Genomic DNA, 14092 nt, shown 5'->3' on the forward strand with positions numbered 1-14092 from the left:
TCAAATCACCACTGGGCACAAATTTGTTCACATGCTCTGGAGAAGATACAGCCCACACTTGAACAGACACACGAGAACAGCTATCAGCAGGATGATGGTCTGTGCTCCCACACCCAAGGTCAGAGCTGCTTCCAGATTTTCTTCATGCAGAAAGACAAGGGCTAGTCATCCCAGATACATATACTGCACCCTGTTGTGACTCCCCTGAAGTTTTAGGGTGGAAATGCAGTGAGTGATCCTGCCTCAAAGCGAGGATTTCATTACCAGCTTCCACGTTAGGACCAAGATAGTAAAAGATGAATAAAAATAGGTTCCTAAAGCTACAGGATGCCAATTCAGAAGAAAATACCCTGAAATCTCAGTGATCTAAATTATAGATAGTGAAACTTTTTCCTGGTATTTTGTGTTACCTTACTCAGCGACTAAATAATTCTGTATATCTTCCTTTTTAAAAAAAAAAAAGCATAACGACTAACAGGATGTGCCAGCTAGCCTGCTTCTTTCCAGCTTCGTGTCAAAGAGAGGAAACAAACCAAAATTACAAAGGTACCACGCCTTACATTTGCATGGTCCCCTTTCTTGCAGGGCAAACCGTCACTTTCACCAAACAGAACCTACTCCAGGTAAAGGTGGGAAAGAGAACAGCTAAGCTCGTTTACATCTGTTTCCTGACACAGCTCCTCTCACGTATTCCTTTGTGAGCTCCTGCGAATGGCGGGTAGTGGGTTTAATACCTTCAGTCACGCAAACATCTTACAGGCGTGACTTAGGAGATTCCAAGGATGAATAGGGCCTACTCCCGCCCCAGGAGACCAGGCTCTCGTGGGACTTGCATCCTTGCCTCTGCAGCATTCTGGCCGCCTCACTGGACCTGGGCTCGCCCTGGAGGGAGAAAATGTCCTGCCGCACAGAGCAGTCGTGGCTCCCAAGTGCTTTGAGGAGCCATTACAGCTCCAAACATTTAAAGGAAACAACCAATACGTAAAGAAAGGATTAGTAACACTCCATCAATTCCTTCAATCCCTTTCAAAGATTATATAGCCACAAAAACATGAGCCGTCCGGGGAGTCTAAGCAGCGCTGCAGACAGGGCTGCCTCTACCGTCCACGGCTACAGCACGTGTGCCTGTGACAATTGGGGCACGGCCTGTCAGCTTCTCAAGCTGTTTTGTTTTTTTTTTTGAGAGATAGAGTGAGACCAGAGGAGGTGGGGGGAGGAGGGGGAAGAAGAGACAGATAGAGAGAGAAAGAAGAAGGGACAGAGAGAGAATCTCAAGCAGGTTCCATGTTCAGCACAGAGACCAATGGCCCTGGGGTCATGACCTGAGCCAAAATCAAGAATCAGATGCTCAACCGACTGAGCCACCCCAAGCTTCTTAATCTATTAACCCCTCAATCTATGAATCTCATTTCTCTGCAGCACATCCCCGGTTAAAAAAAAAAATGTGTCAAGCTTCCGTTTCTTGCTGTGTATTATGACAACAGTAACCATACTGAATATATTTTCTCAAATGACACTGGACCCACCCTGAGAACACAGACCTGGTCTCACCTCCATCTGCCCCACCATCCAGCTGTGGAAATCACTTTAAAGGCAACCCTATCAGAAAGGAAGAAGTAAACCAATCACTATTTGCAGATGACACAACACTGTATGTAGAATACACTAAAGACTCCACCACAAAACTATTAAAATAAATGAATTCCATAAAGGTGTACAATACAAAACATACAAAATCAGTTCTATTTCTATACTAATAGGAAGCCATCAGAAGGAGAAATTTTTAACAGCCCCATTTACAATTACATCAAAAAGAATAAAATACTCAGGAGTAAATTTAACCACAAGGTGAAAGACCTGTATTCTGAAACACAGATGAGAAAAACTGAAGATGACACAAATACCCCTTGCTCACAGATCAGAAGAACGACTAGAGTTGAAATGTCCATGCCTATCCAGAGCAACCTACAGATTCAATGCAATACCCATCAAAAATACCAGGGCATTTTTACAGAAGTAACATAAAAACATCCTAAAGGTATATGGAACCTCCAAAGACACTAAACAGCCACAGTAATCCGGAGGAAAAAGAACAAAGCTGGAGGCATCATGCTTCCTGGTGTCAGAGTATCTAACTAAAGCTGCAGTAATCAAAACAGCATGATAACTGGCACGAAAACAGACACACAGATCAACAGACCAGGAGAAACACCCTGGAAATAAACCCAGGCTAACACGTTCGATTAATCCATGACAAAGGAGGTAAGAATACAAAACGGGGAGAAAACAGTCTCTTCAACCAATGGTGCTGGAAAACTGGGCGCCCACATGCAAGAGAACGAAACCGGGCCGCCTTCTTACACCGCACACGAAAATACGTTTACAATGGATTAGGGCTTAAATGCAAGATCTAAAATGATAAAATTCCCAGAAGAAAACACAAACAGTAAACTCTCTGACATTGGTCTTAGCAATATTTTTTGCACCTGTATCCTTCAGGCAAGGGCAACCAAAGGCAAAAATAAATACATGGGCTCACATCAAACTGAAACGCTTCTGCACAGTGAAGGAAACAAAATGAAAGGGCAATCTAATAAATGGGAAAAGATATTTGTAAGTCATATCCAGTAAGGGGTAATATCCGAGATACATAAAGAACTTACACGGTATCAAAAAAACTAAACAGCCCAACTTTGAAAATGGGAAATGGGCTTTAGTAAACATTTTTACAAAGGCATACAGTTGCTCAACTCACTCATCATCAGAGGAATACAAACCAAAATCAGATATCACCACACACCTGTGGGACGGCTAGTATCAAAAAGATGACAAACGAGTGCCGACAGTGCTGCAACAGTGAGGCACCGTTGGTGGGAATGCAAACTGGTGCCGCCACTGCGGACCACAGTGTGGAGGTTCCTCAAAAAGCTAAAAATTGAACTGTCGTGAGAAATTCCTACTTCTGGGTATTTATGTGAAGATCAAAAACACCAATCTGAAGAGGTATCTGCACCCCACGTTCACTGCGTTATTTACAACAGCCAAGATAGGGAAGCAGCCCAAGTGTCCACAGACAGATAAATGGAAGATGTGGGGCATTTACACACATACACACATACAGGAATGTGACTCAGCCATAAGAAAGGAATGAAATCTCGGCCACTGCTGAAACATGGATGGATCTAGAGAATATAATTCTGAATGAAATAAGTCAGAGACAAGTCCGTATGATTTCACTTCTGTGGGGAATTTAAACAAAGCAAATTAGAAAGAGACTCACAAGTACAGAGAACAAATGTAACAGGATGGGCAGAAGTTGGGGGCAGGAGAAATAGGTGAAGAGGATTAAGAGGTAGAAACGTCCAGTTATAAAATAATAATTGTGGGGATGTCACGTACAGCATAGGGAATATAGTCGTTAATAATGTGATAACTTTTGATGGTGACCACACTTCCAACATGGGGATCAGCTCATGGTGTGTAGAAACATCAAATACACCCAAAACTAATAGGATATCCAGTGGCAATTACGCCTCAACAAAAATATCACTCCAAAGAGTCACGAGTATTGGTGAGCAATTCTCTTTTTCAAAGAAAAGGGAGAGTGCTGAGACACCACGGGGCGTCTACAGCAGTTTGTTGGCACAAGGAGATTAGGGGGGAGGTATGGCAGTTAAGCTTGGTCACGCGTGGTGGGTGCAGCTGGACGACGACCGCTCTTAACAGAGCTACCATTGTCCACGTTCCAATGCACTTTCCACGCACAATACCTTCGGGAGACACATCCAGATAAATTCGTGACTCACTGGAGCACGACCACGGATGAACCCAAGCCAGTATTCTAACCCCTGTATCCCGTGAATGCAGGATCTTAGCCTTAAGCCAACACAACTCAAAGTGTGTAAGAGTTACAAAAAGCGCGCAGGGTCACTGAGACGCAAAGAAACCACAGCAGAACTATTTTCCTGCTCCCATCTTTGGGCACAGGGAGTCTTATAAAGTTCGGTACTAAAATTTAAAAAGTTCAAAATCCTGGGAGGAAAAAAAAGGTGTGTATGGATGCAATTCTGTATGTGTCTGTGTCTGTATATATGTGTATCTGCATGTGTCTGCATACACATGTGCCTACCCGCATGTGCATCCGCGTGTACGTGTGTGCATCCATGTGTGCATTATGTGCTTGTGTGTATCTGCAATTGTCTGTGTGCCTGTGCATGTCCGTGTGTGCATGTCTGTGAACATGTGTCCTTGCATGTATGTGCATGTGTGTTCATGTCTCTACGTGCACATATGTACATGTATGCTTGCGTATACATGTCTGTGCCTGCCTGTGTGTGCATGTGTCTGTGTATGCGTGTGTGTGTGCCTGCATGTGTGTGCATGCCTGTGTGAATTTAAATTGAAGTGTTCAGAAAAAGCGATTCTCTCTGGATCATGTGTATTTACCAACGTCTTGGCATTTTGTAGGCACAGACAGCTAATAAAGTATAGCAACCATTTTTAAAATCCTCTAATGAAACAAATTACTAACTCACTGTCACGGAAAAACCAGGCTGGCTGACACTTTGGCTGCAGCAGGAGCTAGTAACTCCATAAGGAAAGAAGAGAAAACTGAAAATTTTAATTTACACTTTGGAATATCTCATTAACCCAGCCCTGTAACAGTTACCGTGTAAAGCATACAGCACTGGGGTGCATGGTGTGTTGGGACATGAGGAGAGAAGCATCTTGACTCCCGAATGCTGTTCCACACACTCCCCACATGCACTCGCCCCGAGGCAGGATGGGGGAGCAACAACTCGGCCGCAACAGGCTCAGTTCACCGAGCCCTGGGCAGAACAACAAACACATTTAAACACACACACTATTTAAAAACACACTTCTGAAGGCATTACGTGACAGAGTCAATTTAAACACGGTCACAGTAAATTCTGGACAACCAGTTGTGACAGGTCCACCAGAGTCCACACTTCTCAATACGAGGACTTTTCTGATCTCTGGTGTCAAATTCCAGTTATGACAACTTGTGTCTTCAAGGGGGAAAGTGACACACACATTGGTCATTACAAAGTGATAAGTGGTGAGACCAGGAAAAGAACACAAGTGGAGAAAAGGAAGATGCGCCAACAGGAACTAAATATAAAAATATTTAAAATGCCCACAAAATGAGATAAGCCAAGACAAGGAAACAGAAGAGAGACCAGAGAGATACAGACAAGGAAAAGCTACTGTGGACCAGGAAAGGGAACTGAGAAAAATCATGGTTCTACTTCCTACTCAGTTCAGGAAACCTCATCTCTGAGCTCTGGGTTCTTCTCCTGGCGAAGACTCAACAGGAGGTCCACGAAGCTGCCACAGCAGAAACAGAAAACACACAAACATGGACTCCTCCGAGCAGAAGCAAACCTTGTCTCCTCACCCAACCCTAGGACTGCCACAGTTAAGGCAGCAGAGAACCACGCAGTGCCTTCGTGGTCTTCAGTTTAATGGAACCATCCACAGAGCCTTCAATCCTCCCTCTACTTGAGATGGACCAGACCCAAACCCGCTCGCTCTTCTTGCTGCGCAGCTGGACTTTGGTCCCAGCTTCTTCCGGGGTCAAAGGTGTCAGGCGTGTCAGAGGCATGCCAGCTGTGGCTGAGACCAGTCCGCTACATCAGACAGGTGGTGACGCCATGACAGCTGACGCACTGGCCCATCCTGTCCCTCCCCACAATGCCTGAACATAGAGACTGCCAGGAAGGTGGCGGGTGCACCCACGGCCGCCAGCACCTGTCCCAAAGGCATGCCTAAGGCCACCTGCTGGCCAAGAACTCCACATGAGTTCGAGTTAGGCCATTAAAATCTTGGGACTTGTTGTAACAGCTAGAATTATGAAGATTAATCCAAAAACCAATTATCTTTTTTAACTAGACCCTAATTATGTGAGATTGCTTTAGACACCCGTGGACTTGAGATCCAAACACACCTGAGCATGAGCACCTTACAGCCAACAAGCTGGGGCCCCGGACGCCACTGCCTTCCCTCCCTAATGGATCCTGTACACCCAATAGGCACTGCAGCTTGTGAACACTTGCTGTATGCTGTTTTCTTTGATCCTTACAACAATCCCACTGGTACCTGTCGGGGCTCAGTATGGGAGAGATCTGGGGCTCAAGGCGGAAAATTACATTAACTGCTTGGTGGGGGCCACAGGGTTCGAATCCAGCCCGTCTGATAGCGAATGCCATGCTCTCAGCCTGTGACGTTAAGCTTTCCCCCTGAAGCGCCTGATCACCCCGAAATCTTCTGTGTTTCAGTCATTTGCAAAGGAAAGGAACACCAAACCAAGGAAATACGTAAACTGGGGGGAAAACGGGGTGTTACCAAATTTTAATACACTAAAGGCTACGATAGTGAGAAAGTCGCCGCCACATACGCGCTACCAAAGCTTTCAACAGCATTTTAAATGCGTTACTTTGTCTCCCCAGCCACACTGTGCAGAAGGCAGTGCTAACAGCCCTGCTGCACAGACGAGAGAACTAAAGCCCAGAAAGGTTAGGAGTGAAATCTCATTCGCCAGCGTTTCCGCAGAGTAAACCCTCAACACGTGCGGGACAAATGAACACAACGTGGATGTTGCTAATGATTAACGGAAGCCCCCGCCGAGCTCACCGATGACGAACCCAACAGGGCTCCTGCCGGTCAGGGGGACGGAGGCCCACAACATGGACCTGCCCGTAACCACACGACAGCGTGGGGTTCAGCGTGAGGTTCTGCCTGCCCAGAGCTCTCGGCTCCGTGCAGGCGCAGAGGGAACGCCCACTTGGCGTCTGAGCTGCACCCACAAGACACGGTCCTTAAAAGAGCAGGCGCAATGGTCTGAAATTCACAGCCGCTGCTAGAACGCCTCCGTCCACCCCCAGGAGGAAGCCGCGCTCAAGCGTGGGTGCAAAGCTCAGTACGCACCGCGTCCCGCCCCCACGCCGTCCCCGACCGGGGCAAGCCCTCACGTGGGCCAGCGTCCCGCTCAGAGGTCCCGCGAACTCTCCTGCTGGCGTACACCCAGCCCCACCTCTACTGCGCAAACTCGGCCTCTCACAACGTGCCCTGGCAACGCCCAGAGGAGCCCCCGGGGTCGACGGCTCGGGACGCACACCCGGAGCCCTCCTGTCGACGGGGTGGGGACCACGCCACGCTCCGGCCGCTCCCTGCGCCCTACCCTCCCCGCAAACTCACCGCCGGGGCTCCCCAAGGGCATACCCACGTCCTCAGCAGTGACAACGGAGGTGTCCGCGCCTCCAGTACCGCCCCGGCCCGCCCCCAGCGCTCACCGGGAAGACGATGTTCCCGAGTTCTCTTTCGGCGCCGGCCCTGGAACCGCACTGCCGGCCGAGCACCACCCTCCTTCCGAGGAGCTGTCGCTGCGGGGCTGCATGGACCCCGGGGGCACAGACACCCTGCGGGGGGGTGGGGGGGGCGCCCACGCCGTCCCTCCTCGGTCCGGGACCCCTCGAGCTCTGGGCTGCTGCGGGCGCGGGGCGACGCCCCCTGTCGGCCGGCTGCGCAGGTACCGCGTGAGAGCCAGTGAGCGCGGCCGTCTGTGCCCAGGGCCCTCCGCGCGTCCACCCGCGCCACAGCCCCTCTGCAGAGGGGGGCTCTGCAAAGGCGCCCCCCCCCCCAACAACGCCACACGACCGAGGAGACGCAGGCGGCTCACCCCGCCCCATTCCCCGCGGAGACCCCGGGCGGCGGGCGCTCAAGAGCGGGTTTGGGCTGCAAACCCGCGGTAAAAGGCAGGCGGCCCCAGGAAGCCCAGGCCCGACGGGATGTCCCCAGGAGGGCGCCGGCTCCAGGTCTACCTCCCCGCACCCACCGCGCCGGGGCGGGCGTGAGCGCGCGTCACAGGGACCCCAGCTCCTGACCCGTTCTGTTCAGAGCTGCCGAAGGCGCCACGAGGAAGACACGCGGTGGCAACCGGCACGTCACGTGCTGTCCCGGACAAGCTTCGGGGGCAGGAAACCGTCCCCGGGGACGACGAGAAAATCACCAACAGTGCCGACTTTACCGACAAAGTGTTCGTTTGCTGGCTGTGAAGGACGCACCAGCCCCTCGCGTCATGGATACACCTCCCTCCTCGCATAACAGACCTGCCCGGGGAGTGGTGGACGCGTCCTGCTCGCAGGACGGACGGAGGTGCTCGGAGAGTGAGGGCGGCGCCCGGCTCGCGTGACGGACGCGCCCAGAGACTGACGACGCGCCTGGCTCGCGTGGGGCGTCCGCCAGGAGCAGGAAGTGTGGGGTCCGCGAGAAGCCGGTAGCATAATCACAAGGAACTGTTCTACAGTTTAGTATGGAGATTCCCTTCGTTGGAAAACGAAGCCATTCCCATGAAATCTTTGTCTCGGAAGCATAAAGGACTTCACTTTCTCCAGAAAGGTAACACAGCAGGAAATAGACGATGCAGCAGCGTCTGCTGCTCGAGGCCCCGGAACCGCTGGGAAAGCACCCCCCACCCCCACCCCGGGCCTGGGCCGCCCTCCACACTGCAGGCAGGTCGGGAAATGCAGGGCCGCACGGGCAGCACAGACGACGTCAGGGCGACGGTTCCGGCCTCCTGCTGCCCCGGCCGGGACACGCACAGCCCCACGGACTGACAGAAACCGTCCGCCGGGGCACCCGGGCCTGCGGTCACCGCCAGCACGGACGCCCCCCCCCCGTGGGGACACTGGAGCAGCCCCATTAGCTCGCTGGGTCTGGGGCTCCCGCGTCCTCTTCCTGAGCAGCACCGCGGGCCCGCAGACGCTCCCTCCCTTGTGTCTGGGGCTCAGGCTCACACCCCCGGACCCCGCCGCCGTGGCCCACGCCGGGCGTGCTGGCTCCCCGACAGCCCAGCTCAAGGCGAACACGCTCACGCAGTCCCCATGGAGGCTACCGAGTGACGCGCAGACGACGACGCGGGAGATCCCGCGGCCTGGAACCTCCTGGAGCGGACCTCTGCGAGACGGTAGGGAGCTCCCCCGACGGGCTCCCAGGCCCGGCCCCTGTCCCGGCGGCCGCATTCTTGTCCACAAGGGACCGGTTCTCTGCTCTTCTGGGGAAGGGCCGCCCCGCGGGTACCCCCACCGAGCAAGTCGGCTGCCAGGCACCGTGCCTCCAAGCAGCACAGCACCGCCGGCCGCGCCTGCAGGCTCCAGCTTAGTGCACGAGCTGCTACAAGTTCTCACTTCAGATCTCCAGACTGCCTGGCTGCGCACGATGGCGCATGAATGCGGCTGTGTGGCCGTAGCCATCACTCTCAGTGTTACCTCGGCCTCTTTCGGAACCTCACGTCTTCAGGGGTTTTGTGGAAGCTCACCCCCTTCAAAGTGCCACCTGTTCCTCCACAGAGCGTCCAAGATCGGAGCCTGCACACCCAGCCCCTCCTGTCTGATCCAGAAACGGAGTCAGTGTGTCCAGGCGTTGGGGGCCACGGTGGGGTCCCTGCAGTCCTGCGCCCCAGACCCCAAATCTCCATCCACGACGTCTGCAACTCAAGGTCATCTGTCCGACCAACAGTCTGTGCAACAGTTTGTGCCTGGGGTTTTAGCAAAGAAATCGGAGACAGCCTCATCTTGGCCCCGACTGTCACAGCAGAGACCACGAGACTGGCCCCTCAGACTCCAGCCTCACGGGAAGGTGGTGCCAACCTGAAGTCACCAGCTCTACCCACAGGGTCACAGGCTGCCTGGACTGCTGTGGGCAGCATTTCATGTTCGCTACCCACACTCCCAGGACTCGACCACAGAATCGGCCCCACGTACTTGGGCATGCAGCTCAGGGAAGCCTTCGTGACCTCCAGCCTCAGTTTCCCCATCGGCAAGCTGTCCATTCGCTGCCAGCTGAGGCTCCCAAGTATAAATGAGCTACATTTTAAAGAAACGGTGAAAAGGAACTGAAAGCAAATGTTTCTGCCAACTACATTCCTTTCGCCTCCCCTTCCCAAGCCCACAAGGGCTGCCACATGCCTCTGCCTGTCACGCCGCCATCCGCCACATCTTGCTGTCCTCCCGTTCCTCCTTCGAGACTCTCCTGGCTGGCTCACTGCCCTGACCCGGCCATACACGCTGTCTTTCTAAAACGGAAAGCACTCTTTTTCTGTTTCTGGGAATATCTGAAGGGGTTCCACCTTCCCCCCCAAACCCCTCAGCACCTGCCAACTACACCGTCCCTCGCACATGGTGGGCTGGCCAGGCATCAGGGTCCCAGCCCTGCACCCGTGTCCCCAGCTCCCTGCCGCTGCCTTCCTGGGCATCGATCCCCTAATGAATAAAGGAGAAGGAGCCCAGGGCGCTGCAGGATTGAAGGGGCACCACACACATCACTGCTCAGAGCATGTGCTGCTCTCGTGACAGCTCTTACGTGGGGCTGCTGTCAGGGCCCGTGTCTCCAGCTCCCCCAGCGCCTCGCAGCCCATCACAGAAAGTCCCTGTGGGGACAGGGCCCGGCAGAGGGCCAGACCATTGTCCTTATGTCCTCAGGGGGCAAGACCTCTGGCAAATGAATGGTAGATGGTGACATGCTGCTCCATCGTGAGATTAATCTTAAAATAGCATTTGTTCTGGCCAATAGGATGAGAAAACGCTGCAGGCGTTTTGTTGCTATCTGATTTCTAACGCGTCCAGGAAGAGATGCACGTACCCCTACCCAACTTGCATCACTTGGCCTCCAACACCCGCAGGGCCTCGGATTTCAGATGCCCGATTCTGCAGCGCTCCCTCCAGGGCCACAGTTGCCACAGCACATACCGCCAGGAAGAGCAGAGCAACCAGGAGGTGGGCCCGGAACAGTAGACTCCAAGCCCCCACAGCACGCACAGAGACGCTCAGAGCCACCGCCACACAGGTGGGCAGAGGAGGAGATCCCCGCCACGTCTCATCCCTGCTGGCCTGGGTGCCCCTTCTGCGCTCCCCTCACTGCAGTCTCTCCCAGCTGGAAGTCCGACAACCTGCCCCCCACACCCTGAACCAGCTCGCGCAAGGGATCCCTGTGAAAATCCACGTTTGATGAACCGGGGAAAGGCAGCTTAGGGGATTTCTTGGCAAGGATGTCAATGAGGCGTGACCAAAAAAGTAGGAGTCATTTCCAAAGAGGGCAAATGACCTCTGGTGTGGGCCCAGCTGGCCAGCCCCCAGACCGCCACACAGGGCTCCATGACCTTCCCCTGCCCCACCTGCTTCAGTGATCTCTTCTCCCCTGGCTTCCTGTCAACCGTCCCACAGACACTGACTAACCAAGAGGAAGAGAGGGAAGACTCGGGACTGCCCTCTCAAGCACCTAACATCACCTTCACACATGCTAACATCTCAGACTCAGCTGTGGACAACCTTCTCCTACAAACAAGAAAACCTATGTTCACAGACACTAAGGCACTGCTCCAAGGTCAACAGGTAAAAGTCCACACTCCCGTCACACGGCCTGCCCGTGCCACAATGGCTCCTGACATGGAGTGCAGGACGGTGCCCACCACCCACCAACATGTAACGACGCACAAGTCAGCTCCTAGTGGTAGAAACTCAGCCAGACTTGAACTCAGGGGACCACACTCAATCAGCTCCAAGAGGATCTCCCTTGTGCTCAGAAATCTGGGCGACAGGCACACACTGCTGCACACCCTCATTCGAGTGGAGACCCCCCGCCTGGCCGGTGCCCCACTCATACCTCCCTGGATTTCCTGCTGGGGCCTGCAGGGGTTGGGGTCCCAGACCCTCCTCTCCAGCTGGCTCTCCAGAAGCAGGTGCTCCAGGGAAGTGGTGTGTTCCCCCAGCCTGCCCTTCCCACCACCTGCCCCACACCACACTCCACTGCTGGGGACAGAACACTGTTCACACACTCATCTGCAAAGTCACAGATGTAGGCTGTCCCCTGGGGCTCACACAACCAGACAAGACAGAGCTACACGAGATGGACAGCTAGTCAGTTCAAGTGCCATTTATTATGTACCAACTGGATACCATCACTGTGTTAAGAGCTACCAGTCCTGAGGTGACAGAACAGGAATCCAGGCTTCCCTGCAGATCTCCTTCACAGTGGACATGGTTCCCAGAAACAGTAAGACTGGGACAGTTCACTGCTAAGGAGTCAGACTGGCCTCTTAGTGGCCATCAGCACGCATAACAGATCACCAGCTTAACGAACAAGCAGTAATTGGAGATCAGGGGCTCTGACGCCAGGCATAGGAGGAGGAAGCTGGGGTGTACCACAAAGATCAGGGGCAGGAGCGTTCCTTACATAGGAGCATCTGGACAGTGGTGGGCAGATGTGAACCTGGACTCCAGCAAACCCCACACCTGTAGTCCACACTTAACGATCAGCTCAGAAACAGAGACGCTCCAGCCCGTGCCTGGGACAGGTCCTCCGTGGCATTTCATCATCCTCCGCTGGGTGTCTGGATGCTTCCCAGGTTCTTGCTTTCATAGCAACAAGACGAGAAGGTGATCACCAGTGTGACATGTCTTAGCCCAGTGGTAAGGAACAGGGGACTGAGCACAAGTTTGCAGTGTATCAGACAAATGAAAAGCCAGGTTACCATTTTAGCGCTCAGCAGCAGAGCTATCTACTATGTAGATTTATCTGTACCAATTATTATCATTAGAACGTTAAGGATGACTAATATTTACTGAATTCTTACCTAGCTTCCAAGCACTACACCAGGACTTTGTGCATGACCTCAACCAGTAGCAGCAAATCTGTGAAGGAAGTTACATGTGATCATCCCTAATTTGGAGACCAGGAAAGTGGGGTTTGAAGGGCTAAGTGAGAAAACCAGACTGTATACCACATCTGTCACCTCTGAGACCCTTGCTCCCACCTTTTTTGTTTTGCTTTTAAAAATCATTATTGTGCTCCAACTTTTTTCTCATGAACTTCCTATTTACCTTGAATATACGCATACTCACTAAGTAGTACAGGTGCACTAGCACATGCCAGTTAACCATGACCTTTCCCTCTTCCAGATGTTCCTGGTCTGCTCTCTGATCCTGCCTGCCAGGCTTCGAGACACAGCAGCACTGCAACCAGCACAAACAAGCAGTGGCTGGTACTTTAAACAGGACTGCCAGTTCAACAGTACAGATAAATTGGACAAAAACTCTTTCATTGAAACACAGACTGAAGTCCAGAAGGACAAGGAGAAAACCCCAGTGAAAGAGCAAGAGTACAAATGCCAGTGGACTGTTCCAGATGCCCCACGAGCCAGCAGGTTTGAGGGCAGCATTATTACCTGTCTGCTCTGGGGCTGCTGATCAAACCTGTGGCATAGATCATTGGTAACTCAATCAACCCAATGTGGACATTTTGATCATTCTAATATGGCGGCACAGAATGACCAGGACTAGTCACACTGGGGCACAAAACACACCCTCTTTCCATTCCTGTGTTCTTTACACCTCCTTCCTCAAAACCCAGTGTTTTTTCCGAGACAAGAGGCATAACATGGCCAAATTCATTGTGATCCTGTAGACATTCTCAACATCAACGTGCTCTGAGCTAGCAATCTAATGTGCATTGAAATCTTTATTGCTGCTCTCAACACAAACGTTCGTGCACAGCTGCTTCTGGAATGCAGCACCTCATGACCAAGGGCATCCTGCCCCAAGTGTCCCTACAGTCTCCAGTGCACAGCCCTTTGGGGGGGGCTGTCACCCAACCTGCCATCAGGGGGCAGCGAAGAGTGACAGCAGTCTAATCAAGAAGGAATGGTCAGGAGTGCCTGGAGCACAGGGTGCAGTATTGCCTATAAAGCGCTTTTATGTGCACACAAGAGTGTGCCCTGTGCAAACTTCTTAGTCACCAACTCTTCTGCTGAAGAAGTGCTTTCAGTGGCTTAGCTAAAATGAGGGGCTGGCAGATTGATCAGAGAAAAATTGTGCCCACCATTTTTTTTTTTTTTAGGAAAAAATGTTACCAAACAACCTTAATCTTAGAATTCAACGTAAAATAAACAACAATTTTGTTTTCAAGCCAATGTGCTACTTACTGATCCTATTCAGGATCCTATTCAGAAAAGTTAAAACAGGCAAAGCATGGCATTTACTTTGAAGAAACGAAACCAAACCCCTCTAATTTTCCCTAT

General features: G+C 52.2%; 1 protein-coding gene and 1 long non-coding RNA gene across 15 annotated transcripts in view; one reads left to right on the top strand and one right to left on the bottom strand.

The window, feature by feature from the left end:
- The window catches only part of DIP2C (disco interacting protein 2 homolog C), a 412960-nt gene that overhangs the window by 221363 nt on the left and 177505 nt on the right, over window positions 1-14092 (bottom strand). The window lies entirely within an intron of this gene.
- LOC109501257 lies at window positions 6893-13979 on the top strand. The gene is made up of 2 exons (XR_002159186.3): window positions 6893-11408; window positions 12975-13979. It is a non-coding gene; the product is annotated as an uncharacterized LOC109501257 (long non-coding RNA).

This window comes from Felis catus, chromosome B4, assembly GCF_018350175.1.
Source record: "Felis catus isolate Fca126 chromosome B4, F.catus_Fca126_mat1.0, whole genome shotgun sequence".
Lineage (NCBI taxonomy): Eukaryota > Metazoa > Chordata > Mammalia > Carnivora > Felidae > Felis > Felis catus.